Consider the following 10746-nt stretch of genomic DNA (forward strand, 5'->3'; position numbering starts at 1 on the left):
TTTCATGATCTCCTAATTTTTTTCCTCAGAAGTCAATAATCATAAATAAATAACATGGGCAAACACAGAAACAATGTCCAAAAAATGTTATTCAAGATGTCCCTCAAGATGGAATAATTATTCCCACATGCCTGGAATAATTATTCCTACATGAAACCATCTTAAGTTTTAACATTCTTTATATTAGAAGACTGTTACCTTCAAACTTTCTGCACTCTATTTCTAATTAAACTGTCTCCTCTCTCTCTATATATATATTGGCTCCTTGAAGGTTCCACCTTACTTCCTTTGCCCAGTCTCTTACTATCTTTTCTCTCATTAAACAATTTCTTAAGAAAACTTTTGCAGAGATACACTAAAAATATTTTTAATTATCAAAATAGCAAACTGCAAGCATAGTGATTGCATTCATAAGATATAAAAAGGGTTGGTGAAGTATAAAATCAACAGTGAACTGGAACCTGCATCCAGGTTAGGAAAGTAGATGAAAAAAGGTTGTCAGGTTGCTAGTCATGCTCTTAAGTTTCAGGGAGAGGTTGCATCCTCTCACACTGCATCAACCTCATAACTCAGTTAAATTGGGATCAAAATTAATGGGAAGTTCTTGGGAACATGTAAAGATTTTCATACTGATGGACAATAAAATCAAAATCTCGGCAAGAGTAAATTATTTTAGTCAGAAATTGACACAAAAGGTTATCTAATTCTTGATGTGCCATCTTTTAAAGCATTTATATTCCTATATTTCTTTTATCTGTTCCAGTAATAAAAGGGAACTTAATTGGATTTCATTCTGATATCTCTGTTTAATCATATTTATCCTTTATTTTAATTCTTTTTTTACATTTTATTGAGGTTTCTTTCAGCTCTTGTAACAACCCACACATCAATTATATTTAGCACCTTTGTACATATGTTGCCATTGTTTTCTAAACATTTTTTTCTATTCTTTTAAAAATCATTTTATTGGGGGCTCATACAACTCTTTTCACAATCCACACATCCATCCATTGTGTCAAGCACATTTGTTGCCATCATCATTCTCAAAACATTTGCTTTCTACTTGAGCCCTTGGTATCAGCTCCTCGTTTTCCCCCTCCCTCTCTGCCAAACCTTCCCACAAGAACCCTTGATAATTTATAAATTATTATTATTTTGTCATATCTTACACTGTCCGACGTCTCCCTTTACCCACTTTTCTGTTGTCTGTCCCCCAAGGAGGGGATTATATGTAGATCCCTGTAATTGTTTCCCCCTTTCTACCCCACCCTCCCGGTATCGCCACTTTCACCACTGGTCCTGAAGGATTCATCTGTCCTGGCTTCTCTGTGTCTCCAGTTCCTATCTGTACCTGTGTACATCCTCTGGACTAGCTAGATTTGTAAGGTAGAATTGGGATCATGATAGTGGGGGGAGGGGGGAGGAAATATTTAGGAACTAGAGGAAAGTTGTATGTTTGATACCCTGCACACTGACTGGCTCGTCTTCTCCTGAGATCCTTCCATAAGAGGAAGTCCAGTTGCCTACAGGGATTAAATTTGCCTTTACATTTGCTTTCTGTTTTGTCTCCACCCCTAACCTAGGGTGGTAAGTTCTCTTCTCCCTCCCCTTTCTTCTGACTTTTAATTGATGCTTATTTAAAAATTCCGGTGTATAAGCATAAAGTTTTAACAATTATTTATTATTCTTTCAACAATAAACCTTTTACAAAAAGTAATTGTATTTTTGGCTCTTCATGAACAGTGCAAAACTCTTAGAACATTCTTCACTTCCTACCTCATTTCATCTCAATTAAATGTTTAGGGAATTCATTAGCTGCTACTCTTTCCTTGGGCTGCTAACCTCAGGGTCAGCAGTTCAAATCCACCAGCTACTCTGTAGGAGAAAGACGAGGTGTCCTGCTCCTGTAAATATTTACAGCATCAGAAACCCACCGGGTCAGTTCTAGTTGGTCCTATAAGGTCACTGTGATTCTAAGTCGATTTAATGACAGTCAAAGTGAAACCGTGTCTGTGGCAGACCCTGGATACAGTCCTGCAAATGTCTCTAATCTAAGAGAAATACTTTTCATCTATATTTTCTTCAGGAATTTACAGATAGCCCTAAAGGAAATTGTTCCTAAATACTAAGTTTACATCCTGGAACCTTATCTTTTCTTCATAACTCAGCCTAGAAATATTTTACTATAGAGTTTACTTTTTAATATCATCAAATATATTTTCAAAACACACCATATTTCCCATTAGTCATCATATATAAATTCAGGTTAAAGTTGAAGATAATTAAAGCAAGTTCACAAGAGCTGAAACTTGACTTTCAGTAAATCTCACCTGAATTTGAAGCCATTTGTAAAGCAGATTTAGTACACTGAGCACCAATCACAGAAGACCTCATGAACTGTGGGATACATGAAGAAAGAAAAAGATTATTAAAAAGACAAGAAGGAAAGGAAAGATCGGCATGGAAGTCAGAAGAGCCTCTGAAAACCTTTCTCAATTGTAGCATAGTTAAGGCAAAGAAAGAAATGAAAGCACTGAACAGAAATTTTCAAAGTCAGCACCAGAAGACAAAGGGAAATACTATAATAGCATATGTGAAGAACTAGAGTTAAAAAAACCCACCAAAAATGAAGATGATGCTCAGCATACATCTTAGGCTTAACAAACTAATTTTAAAAATCAAGACTTGAGGTGCAATACTGAAAGCTTCTGTGGGTAAACTACTGAATGAAGCAAGGAGCAGCAACAAAGGGAGAGAATGCACAGTCGTTGTACCAAAAAGATCCAGGCCACATTCAACCGTTAGAGGCAGCGTAAGAGCAAGAGCTAAAGGCATTGAAAGAAAACGACCAAGATGCATTGCGGCAATAACCAAATCCAAGCATCAAGGAATTGTTGGTATAGCAATTGAAATGTTTCAACAACCGAGAAAGCACTGAAAATACTCACTTGTTAATGCTAAGAAATTTAGAAGACAGCCACTTGATCAAGTGACTGGAGGAGATTCATATTTTTACCCATTCCAAAGAAAAGTGATCAAACAGAATGCTCACATTTGAGAACAATATTAATATCATATGTAAGTACATTTTTATTATATATCATCCAACAATGGTTTCAGTAGTACATTGAGTGGGAGTTGCCAGAGGATCAGGTGTGATTCACGAGAGGACAAGGTGTATCATTGCAGATGCCAGATTGTCTTGCTTGAAAGGAGAGAATAACAGAAAAAAAAATTTACTTTTGTGGGTTTTGTTTTTGACAATATAAAGGTACTTGACTGTATGGGTCACAAATTCTAGATAGCCTTAATAAGAATGATAATTTAAGAACATCTTGTTGTGTAGATGTGGAACCTGTACATGGATCAAGAGGTAGTATGTTAGTCTGGATACTTTAGAGAAACAAATCCACAGAAACTCATATGTATAAGAGAGAGTTTTACATAAAGGGTAAGCATACATCAAGAAAACATCCCAACCCAGTGTTGCCCAATCCCACAAGTCCAACATTAACCCATATGTCCGACACCAATTCACAACGTCCTCCTCCATCTCACAAAACACACGCAATGATGCTTACTTCAGGAGGAAAGCCAAATCAGTGAATGTGTAAGCATCTCTGTGCTGGAAGGGGTCTCAACATGGCTGCTCCAGCACCCAGGGCCATATCGGGTTAGATCCATGTGGCTTTACCTTAGGGATGTCTTGAAGGAAATGAGTCTTGCCATCTGAAGCAGGGAACTGGCTAAGCCAGCCGCACCCTGGTCCAACCATCCCAAAGCACGAGACCCGAGAACTCAAAAGGTGAAGCTCACCAAGCCATTTATCCCTACACCCTTAAATTAACCCCACATGTGTTTACTGGTCAGGTTGGCATAATAAACTAACTACCTCAGGCAGATATATAAACAGAACAGGGGAATACTCCCTGGCTTAAAATCAGGAAATGTGTGGGTCAGGGTTGTATCCTCTCACTATACTTATTTAATCTATATGTTGTGAAAATCATCAGAGAAGCTGGATCATACAATAAAGAATGTGGAATCTGGATCGGAGGAAGACTTGTTAACAACCTGCCATATGCAGATGATCCGACCTTGCTTGCTGAAATTGAAGATGACTTGAAAGAATTGTAATGAAGATCAAGGCTTGCAGCCTTCAGTATGGATTACAACTCAATGTAGAGCAACTAAAAATCCTCACAACTAAACTTGTAGGTAATACCATAATAAATGACGAAAAGATTGAAGTTGTCAAGAATTTTGTCTTGCTTGGACCCATCATCAATACTCAGTAGAATCAGTAGTCAAGAGATCAAACAAGGTATTACACAAGATGTTTTCAAGTGTTGAAAGCAAAGTTGCTATTCTGAGACCCAGTCCCACCTGACACAAGCCGTGCAACTTGCAATTGCTTCACATGCCTATGGGAGTTGGACATTGAATAAGGAAGATTGAAGAACAATGGATGCATCTGAAATACGGTGCTGGTGCAGAATACTAAAAGTGTCTGAGAAAAGAACAAACTGATCTGATTTGAAAGAAGAATGAGACTTCTCAAATACTTTGGACTTGCTGTCAGGAAGAAACAGTCCCTGGAGAAAGACATCATACTTCGTAAAGTAGATGAGCAGTGAGATAGAGGATGGCTCTGTAATAAAATACAGTGGAGGTTCAAGACATCTGATGTACTGTAGCTTAGTGAGGGCCCCTGAGGTGGGGAGTCAGACAAGCCTTCACAATCCACAATCCATCCTATTGTACTATTTTGATACCAACAGTTCATCCATGTCATCCTGCATCTATGCTGGATTCGATAGTTCATTGCAGTGACTACACAGAACTCACATACGATCTCATAAGTAAAGTCATTTATTGGGGAAATCAGTGGGTTACCATACAGTAAGGACACAGCCAAGTCTCCTCAACAAGCAGCTAAGTCTCTCTTCTCTATCTGGCTCTTAGTTTCTCATGTACATGGCTCATTGGTCTTAGATTCCATTGGCCAAGAAGCCAGCCCACTTGTCACTCTGTCCCACACACCAATCATCTCAGGCTCGGTAAGTTATCCCGTAATCTGGGTGCTGCTCCTCTGGGTTCCCACATCAGAATCTTTGATGCATCTGGTCTCCGCCACTCCAGAAAAAGATCTTAAATGTGCTCTGAGGTTTTCGCTCTTTCCTTCAAAGATGGCGCATTCTTGTAGCCAGGGGAGTGGCAACAAAATCTGACCATTCCCTCTTTAGTGCTATGCAGCCCTGTGTGCCTATTCTCAGCTGATCATGTGGTCAGAACCATAGCTACTTGGATAAAGGAGCTCTATTAAGAAATCTACTCTACCACAGGCTCTTCGCCAGATGGAGCAACTGCAACAATGGGCTCAATCACAGGAAAAGTTGCAGGATGGCACAGTCCTGGCAATATTGCATTCCGTAGTACACAGGCTCTGAATGGACTTGATGATGGCACCTAACAACAAAAACAAATTATATGTATGTATATACACACATATACACACATATAGATATATAAACACGTGTATACATATACACATATATATTTGAACAAATATTTCTTATTTGGAAGGAACAAAATAATTAAAATTCGGAGCTGATTATCTTAATAAATACAAAAGGATGTCTTTTGGTTTCCTCTTCTTTGTCCAATGCTGGCTTACATATGATAATGGCTGCATATGATAATCAATATTTGTCTCATTTTAATATTATCATCAAGACTGAGGTTTAAACTTTTTCTCCATCATTTTTCAGCTCTTTTTTAATCACCATTCATTATGATGTACTATCCTTCAAGACCTCAGAAACAAATTAAAGGAAAATATCAGTGAGGAAATTACTCTGTGCTCATTCCCAGAGAAGACAATTTATTGATGTATTTTAACCCAAGAGAAATACTTTTGTCCAAAGTAAAGCTATCTTTTATAACATGCAATACTGCAACACATTCTGATATTATTAAAATGCAAAATGGGTAACAGTTGGATTCGGGAACCTGGTAGTCCTGTGGTTTTTTCTTGGCTAATAATTGAATAACTCTGGAATACAATTGAAGAAATTAGATATAAAAGCAATTTATATATTTAAAGAAAAAAGTCCTTTGCTCCTGGCTAACTATTGGGCCCAAACAAAGTGTAAGTAGAAGATTATTGGTTGACGTGGAAATGGAAATGAAGTCCTATAGAAATTCTGTATCTTTGTTTTCTACCCACAATACATTGAATAGAGATGGCATTTGTTATTTGAGAAAGATTGTGTTTTTCCAACATTTCCTTAAGTTATATTTAGAAAAATGTAGATTTCATGGGAACAGGACTATTTCAACAGACCTATTTAAACTTGGCTTTAATGGTCTCAAAAAAAGCAACAACAACAATATCAACAAAAGCAGTCCTCTCTGAAATCAGGGCTTCTTTAAGGAATGGATATATTGTTTTTAAAGTTTTATTGTTGACTTGTTGAGCGCACTGATAAGCTTCAGTGTCACAAACATGAGGCTAGAGCTATTGTTTGACTATTCACTAAATAAAGCCAACCTGGGCTTACTTGTTCTATGTTACTAATCTGTAGTGAATAGTGTCCCATTATTTCACCACCTCAAAGATTTTGTCTCTGGAAATGGCTAGCATCTGTCTCCTTCTCAACCCACAGTGCATTCCAACTGAATCAAACACACTACTGAACTGCACAGTCCTGAACATAAAGTACTTTAAACACGGGTTCAGTTTACTTATTGGGCAATGTGTACATGACTGTAGCTGAGATTAGAATTTAGATTTGCATAGCCAAATGCCTATACATTTAGAATAAGATAAGGAAACAATCCTAGAATTAAGAAAACAACAACAATGAAATAACTGCACTTGTGTTTAGTTGGATTCTCTAGAAAAGAAAAACTAGTGATTGATAAACATATCTATCAATATTCTCTAGAGAGGAAAACCCAGTGATTAATATATATAGATACTCATACACAATAATAAGTACATGTTTTCTAGGAAAGGAAAATCAGTGATTGATATATATATGGGTATATGTATATGAATACATATAGGTGTATATATCTATTATATGCATTAACCTTGCCTTCAGTAAGTCCCAGTACTTTGCCTTAAGTATGTACCCTGGCTAGTCCTGGATCCCTACCTGACCCTAACCTTCATTCAAAAGAATCAAGGCAATCATTTTTCATGTCAGATTTTAAAGAATCAAGACCATTACTAATCATGCCAGACTTGGGTTAGCTTACCATTAGGACCCCCGGTGGTGTAGGTAGGGGTTATGTGTTTGTCTGTGATCCACACGGTCTGAAATTTCAAACAGCCAATAGCTCCTCATGAGAAAAACCGGGCTTCCTGCTTCCATCAACAGTAATGGTCATAGAAACCCACGGCATGGGAGAGAGTGTCTAGGGGTTCACTATGAGTCAGCACTGACTCCATGGCACTGCGTTTGTCTGTGTTGGAGCTTAAAAGTGGCTTCAACCACAGGGCGCGGTCGTATCAAGAGAACCCAAAGAATCTCTTGGATTCCAAACATATTCTTCTTTTAACTCATGATGTAATGCAAATCCAAATACATCTTTATATTCAGAATCAATCGCACCATTTAATACGGCAGTATTCTGCTGTATCTGTTGATGTAGAGCAGGGGTCAGCAAACTTCTGTGATGGAAGAGCCAATCCTGTCCTGTGCAACAAGTTAGAAATATATTTTACACCAACAAATGAAATAACCATGATGGGAATGGTTTGTAATTTTTTTTTTTTTAATTCAGTGCCGCAGGTACATACCAAAAGCGTCACACATGGCTCAAAAGCCTAGGTGTGCTGCACCTTGATCTAGAGGAATGAGGACCAAAAAAGGCCAGGAGGCATTTTTAACTTGTAGGTGAATGGAATCTATGCTGTGGGGGTATTTTTGTTTGCACAAAGATGAACATGGGTCTGTAGAAACAAAATCCTATGAGTAAGTAGGTCACTCCCACTTCAATCCCTTGGTTCCTGGACCCATGAATCATGGTCATTGGAGTAACTGCATAATGTATCAACCTCGTGTTTCCAGGATATGCCTCCTCCTGGAGAACAATGACAAAACCTGCAAGTTATTGTCACCTAGCCAATGGCACAAGTGAGTCTGCAGAATGTCATGCCATTGTTCGCTCAAGTCAATGGCTTCACGATAATGGTGGACATGGCCAAGACCACTGGATTCCATGGGCATGGGTCCAGTGCTGCTCTTCATTTGCTATGAAGTAATTCCCGTGATCTGAAGCAATGCTTGCAGGACAACATGCCAATGGATAAGACATTCTTTCACACCATGAATGGCAGTTTGGGCAGAAGCATTGCACACAGGGAAGACAAATCCATATGCAGAGGAGGTATCTATTCCAGTAAGAGCAAAAGGCTGCCCTTTTAATCACGAAAATTTTTTTTATCTATTCAGCCTGCAATTTGATGACTGGTTGATCTCCCTAAGGAGTCATCTCAGCATTGGTCTCTTCTTCTGATAGGTTAGAAACTCAGAAGTGACAGTATCCAAAGTAGGTCATGCTGAGTGGAAATTCCTGAGGCTGCACATCACCTATATCCTGCAAACATGGTCACTTCATTTGTGAGCGATTGGTGAATGACAAGAATGACTTAGAGAAAGAGAAAAAAAACTCTCATTTTTTATCTATTCAGAGAGGTACCTCTTCCCTATATCTCCTTGTCAATAATTTTAAAATCATGTTCCTAACATCACACCAAACTTCCAGCCAAACATTGGGCATAGCCATAAATCAGTACAAAGCCTCAATCTGCTCATTTCTCCTTCCAACCAAAATGAACAGCCAGGTTCATTGCTTGACGTACTGGACACGGGAGGATTTCCATGTACCACTGTTTGGGAGAGGCCCCAGGAAGGAGGTGTGGTGTTTCTGGGGTTCATTTCTGAACAGTACCTGAAAATTGTGCAAAACTATCAGTAAACTGAGCAAAAATCTAGTCTTCCTAAGTCAAGTGAGCATAGGAACTTCCCAATAGGTCATAGGTGCAGGCTGGGTAAAGGACAGTGCTAGGATAGAAGTGGGGATATTGTGACAGGTCTGACAACACCCAGTTTCTGATGGGCAGCTGGTGGCTTAGTGGCCCGTGATGAGGCTTTCTGAGTCTACTAAAGCCAAGTAACAAGCCAACTGCTTTTCAAAGGGGGAGCAGTTGTCTGCAATATATGGCCGAGCTTTGTTCCCAAACCCTACGTATCTGCCAAAGACTCCAGAGTGCATTTCTATCCACAAGTACAAGTGGATTAGCTGCATCATGAGGCTCAAGTGACAAAGCAATTTGCCTGGCGTCCTGAACCTGTTGCAGAGCTTCCTCTTCTTTGGGCTGTGCTCAAACTAGCAGCTTGATGATCGCTTGATACATTGGCTGGGGTAGCACACCCAACTGAGGGATATGCTATATCCTATATCCAAAATTCAAAGAGTTCCCACCAGGCATTGCGTCTCCTTTTTAGTTGTGGGAGAAATCAGATGCAATGATTTAGTCTTAATTTTTGTAGAAATATCTCAATCTATCACACAACACTAGACCTCTAAAATTTCCACTAAGGTGGAAGGCACGGCAACATTTGTCAGTTAATTTATGATCATGTAGCACACAGATGCTTCCCCACTTAGTCTAGAGTCACTGGTGTGGCTTTCATTCTCGATAAACTCTGCAAAATGTCATACATATAATGGACTGGTTTGACATTTTGTGAAGGGAAAAGGTGTCTGCGGATTAAACTATAGCACCTTGCTAGAGAGTGAGAGTTGATACAATCTGAGGGGCGACCAGGCGAGGTTGTTGCCCTTGCTACATGAAAGAAAACTGACTCTGGTGGTTCTTTGAAAGTAGAAATGAGGCAAATGGTATTTACCAGATCAATATCTGCATACCAGGTATCAGAATAAATATTAATTCGCTCAAGCAATGACACCAAATGTGGAACAGCCACTGCAACTAAAGAAGGCATCTGGTTACATTTGTGCCAGTCCACTGCCATTCTCCGAGGTGCACCTGGTTTTTGCACTGATCAGATCATCAAGTTAAATGGAGATGTGGTGGGAGTCATCACCCCTAGAACTCATCTCTGCAATCTCTCCACAAATGTAGTATTGCTTTTGGTTTACAATTATTCTATGCAGAGGCTATTGTAAAAGCTTCCACGAGGCTCTTCTAGCCCTTCTTCTACATTTCACAAATCCAATATTGTAGCTATGTCAGTTTCTGAGCATATTTATTCCATTTTTTATTTTCTGAAACTGGCAAAATAGGTATAGGACATATTCAGGATGCACTAGACCCACTGTGATAAGAGTTACGACTCCCCTAATAAGTTGATTGACACGAACTGATGGGTCTTCAAAATGTTCTTGGCCTCTTGTTTTTGCTGTGAATTCAGAACCAGTGTGAGTTACCCTTTGAGAAAGCTGATAATTTCCTTTGCCTTCGTGAATAGTCCCTCTTGTGAAAGGGCCACAGATCGCTTTAGAGAAAGGAGTACCGGTGGTGTAGTGGTTATGCAATGGACTGCTAACCGGAGGTTAGCAGTTTGAAACCACCAGCTGTTCTGTGGGAAAATGAAAGGACTCTGTACTCCATGAAAGAGTGGCTTCTTGGAAACTAACTCACAGGGACAGTTCTACCCTGTTCTATGAGGTTGTTATGAATGGAACTTGACTTTACAGCACAGAATT

This window comes from Tenrec ecaudatus, chromosome 11, assembly GCF_050624435.1.
Source record: "Tenrec ecaudatus isolate mTenEca1 chromosome 11, mTenEca1.hap1, whole genome shotgun sequence".
NCBI lineage: Eukaryota > Metazoa > Chordata > Mammalia > Afrosoricida > Tenrecidae > Tenrec > Tenrec ecaudatus.